Below are 4,271 nucleotides of genomic sequence, written 5' to 3'. Positions count from 1 at the left end.
GGGGGGGGAACACAGATGGGGCAGCCCCAGAAATGGGGTACGGGGGGGGGCAGGCTGGTGGGGTCACCCCATAAAACACTCAGGGGCTCCCCAGTGCAAGGAGGAGCAGGGATTTCACTGGAGCATCTTGAAGCCAGAGTGAGGTGAAAAGGGGCAATTAACAGAGGGGTTTAATCACCCCCATTACCCAGCGACACCCGGTGTCAAGGGGAAGAGAAACTCATTCCTGGCTCCACGGAAAAGTAAAAAGGGAAGGTTTGGAGCATGAAAACATCGGGGTTTTTTAAAGCTTTCCCAGGCAATTCCCTTCCTGCCGGGTCGGAGCAGCCCCGGGAGGGGGGATTTTAAAGCAGCTGGAGGGTCCTGGCCGGAGGAACTGGGACTCGCGGCAGGTTTTACTGGGATCCTTTATATAACTGGGAATTTTTGGGGCTAATTTTGGACTACCAGCTTCCTGTGAGCCGTGGGGGATCCCCATCCTCCCCTCCGTGCCGGGGGAACTGCAATTAGCTTCTTGCTGCTAACGAGCTTCACTAATTTCCACCCTGTTTGGCTGCTGTGACCCCAGCTGGAATTTTGGGGAGGGAGGAGGATGGTGCAGCCCCACACGTCTGGGCCAAGGGCTGGCTCAAAGTCCCACCAGCCCCTCCAAGTTCATTATCCAGGCAAATAATTAACCGGGCTGGGCTGGGGTGAGGCTGGGCCCTGGGGACCTTCGGACCCCAGCGTGGCCTGTCCCCAGGGATCCACGCCTGGGGGGGTCCCCGTCCTCCTGCTGCACCCCAAACCTGCAGCGGGAGCCGGGGTGGGGAGGTCCCCATCCCACCCCAGGCCACCTGGAGTGTGGTACCCGTGTCCCTGGGTGTGTGAGGGTCCCCGGAGATGGCAGAGGGACAGAGGGACATCCCCGTGTCCCTGGGTGTGTGAGGGCCCCAGAGATGGCAGAGGGACAGAGGGACAGAGGGACATCCCCGTGTCCCTGGGTGTGTGAGGGTCCCCGGAGATGGAGAGGGACAGAGGGACATCCCCATGTCCCATCACCTACCTCCCGGCAGCGCTGCTCCCCCGTCGCAGGAGCCCAGCCTGGCCAGCCTCAGCTGCAGGGGAGACAAGTGGGCACTTGTGTATTAACCCCCCCACGCACTTGTGCATCCCCCTGGCACTTGTGAATCCCCCTGGCACTTGTGCATCCCCTCATGGCAGTCATGCAACCCCTCCAGCATTCATACATCCACCCGCCCCGGCACTCGTGCATCCCCCCAGCACTTGTACACTCTCCCTGGCACTCGTGCATCCCCCTGGCACTCGTGCAACCCCTCCAGCATTCATACATCCCCACCCCTGGCACTCATGCATCCCCCAAAGGACAGAGGGACATCCCCGTGTCCCTGGGTGTGTGGGGGTCCTGGCAGATGGCAGGGGGACAGAGGGACATCCCCGTGTCCCTGGGGGTGTGAGGGTCCCCGGAGATGGCAGAGGGACAGAGGGACATCCCCGTGTCCCATCACCTACCTCCCGGCAGCGCTGCTCCCCCGTCGCAGGAGCCCAGCCTGGCCAGCCTCAGCTGCAGAGGAGACAAGTGGGCACTTGTGTATTCATCCCCGTGTCCCTGGGTGTGTGAGGGTCCCCGGAGATGGAGAGGGACAGAGGGACATCCCCATGTCCCATCACCTACCTCCCGGCAGCGCTGCTCCCCCGTCGCAGGAGCCCAGCCTGGCCAGCCTCAGCTGCAGGGGAGACAAGTGGGCACTTGTGTATTAACCCCCCCACGCACTTGTGCATCCCCCTGGCACTTGTGAATCCCCCTGGCACTTGTGCATCCCCTCATGGCAGTCATGCAACCCCTCCAGCATTCATACATCCACCCGCCCCGGCACTCGTGCATCCCCCCAGCACTTGTACACTCTCCCTGGCACTCGTGCATCCCCCTGGCACTCGTGCAACCCCTCCAGCATTCATACATCCCCACCCCTGGCACTCATGCATCCCCCAAAGCACTTGTGCACTCTCCCTGGCACTTGTGAATCCCCCTGGGGTGGGGGTGTCAGAGTGGGAACACGGGGGGGGCGGCGACTGCCGCACTTGTGAATCCCCCTGGCACTTGTGCATTCCCCTTGGCAGTCGTGCATCCCCTCCAGTATTCATACATCCCCCCCACCCAGCACTTGTGCACTCTCCCTGGCACTCGTGCATCCCCCTGGCACTTGTGCATCCCCTCATGGCAGTTGTGCAACCCCTCCAGCATTCATACACCCCCCCACCCGGCACTCGTGCATCCCCCTGGCACTTGTGCACTCTCCCTGGCACTTGTGAATCCCCCTGGGGTGGGGGTGTCAGAGTGGGAACACGGGGGGGGCGGCGACTGCCCTCTGCCGGCACCGACCGGCACTGACTGGTCGCGACTGGTCCCTGCTGGCCCCAAATGGTCCCAACTGGTCCCAACTGGCCCCACAGCTGGGGGGGGGGACGACACTCCAGTCCCCTCCGCTCAACCCCTGCAAGCCCTCGGCTGGGGACCCCCCTGGGGTCGCACACCATGGCCAGGGCCACCCGCTGTCCCCGTTCCCATCCCAGTTCCCCCCGCTCTGCCCCAGCTGGGACACTTCTTTTGGGGCCGATTGAGCCAATTTGGGGTGAATTTGGGGCGAGGAGAGGGATGTTCCCTCTGCTGACGCTGGAGGGCTGTCACAGCACACGGGGTGCGTGGGGACAGGGGGCGGGAGGGGACAGGCCACCCATCCCACCACCTCGCCCTCCAGCCAGGCCCAGGAGCCACGGAGATGCCACCAGCAGTGGGGACCCTGGGGACTGACCCCTCGGACGAGCCCAGGGCTTGGTTTCATCTTTTTAGAAGACCTTCCTTCGTGTTATTTGATTTGTGTATCTTAAGCTTCTAGTCAATCACAGCAGAAAGCTTTATCCTCTGAGTGACAGGAAAAGAAAAAACACATATGAGCTGGACAGAGATGTCAGATAGGCCACCTCTGAAATTGGTCCACTTCAGTAAAGCACCGTATAGATCTGCTGTGTGCTGCGCTACGGCTACGGAAAAACATCTGTTTTTTGGCAAAGCTGGATATAATATGATTGCTCGCTCTATGACAGCTTCTCTTTCTTTAGTCTCCTGAGTTCAATACAGTGTCCATCAAGTGTGCGTAAGGTTTTTTGTTAGATGTTGAGCTGCTTTTAAAGTGAAGATTATTGGATGTTAATGGCACTGTTTTACTCTCTCACTGGAAGTTAGTTTTAAGATGCTAAAATGGAGTATTCGCTATCTCTGGTACTTGTTTAGAGTTTTCCTTTGGGGTTAAAAAACAAGCTTTGTAAGAAGAAAGTGTGTTTCATATAGTGAATCAAATCCGTCTCTAAGGAATGTTAATGAGTCTAATTACTAAAAATTATGTGATGCTTGATTGTTTTACTAATTTGGGAGGAGTTGGTGTTTTATCTTTACTGCAGGAAGCAGTTTTGATGACATTTAAGAAAACCTTTTCTTCAGGGAAGGAATGAATCCAATTTGCGTTTATTCTTTCATTTGCTTTTGGTTCTGGGCAAATATTTTCAGATTATTGTGAAACAATTAAGGTAGGATTCTGTTTTGGTTATCACAGAATATTAATTCCCTAAGATATTATTGTACACAAGCGAAGATTAGATAGGTTTGGGTAAAGGGCAGATGTCTTAGTGATGTCTGGCATTTTTTTTTTACAATATACCCTAGAACCTTTGTTCTGATCTTTTCAAATCACATGGAGAAAATATTGAATCTAGGTTAGAGACGGGCAAATAGTTATGACCTTCATTTGAGGCATTAAACCTCTGTTTTGGAACAAAGATTTTGTTAGGCTGAAGTGCTGTGGTTTGAATTTAGAATGACGGTAGCACTGGAGAATAAACTAAAGCAAGTACATTAATTCCCTCTACTTTTCACTTAACTCATATAATAGACACCCAAAATGGTGATTCACAAACTTTTTGGAGGAAATGGCTTCTTTCAGGGCCTCAGCGTTCGAGGAAAAACATCATTGTTCTTCATTGACGAATGTTTTAGAGCTGAGACGTGACAGTTTTACTGGTCACTGTGACATGGACTTCCCCTGCTGGCACGGACGGTGACCTCCCCTCCCCATCCATGGCATTTCTCCGGAGCCCACAATATCCCTGGCAAACCCTTGGGAAGAAGCCAGCCCCCCCCCCCCCCCATTTTTGCCCCCCCCCACGCGAAGGACCCTGTGGAAGAAGGAGAGGGGGAGAGAGGAGAGGCGCGGGGG

General features: G+C 55.7%; 1 protein-coding gene across 1 annotated transcript in view; it reads right to left on the bottom strand.

Annotated features, from left to right (window-relative positions):
* Positions 1–2,840, bottom strand: part of LOC106900847 (RNA polymerase II degradation factor 1-like) — a 6,218-nt gene extending 3,378 nt beyond the window's left edge. Inside the window, exons 1-2 of the mRNA XM_014963056.1 lie at positions 2,814–2,840; positions 1,676–1,727 (exon numbers count right to left, since the gene is read on the bottom strand). The gene's annotated coding sequence lies outside the window, so the exon portion shown is untranslated. The remainder of the gene's footprint in view (positions 1–1,675; positions 1,728–2,813) is intronic.
* Between the last annotated feature and the right edge of the window lie 1,431 nt (positions 2,841–4,271).

Source organism: Calidris pugnax, unplaced genomic scaffold (assembly GCF_001431845.1).
Source record: "Calidris pugnax isolate Ruff unplaced genomic scaffold, ASM143184v1 scaffold450, whole genome shotgun sequence".
In the NCBI taxonomy this organism is placed as follows: domain Eukaryota; kingdom Metazoa; phylum Chordata; class Aves; order Charadriiformes; family Scolopacidae; genus Calidris; species Calidris pugnax.
The sequence above is the reverse complement of the archived record's forward strand: the minus strand, read 5'-3'. Positions and strand labels throughout refer to the sequence as shown.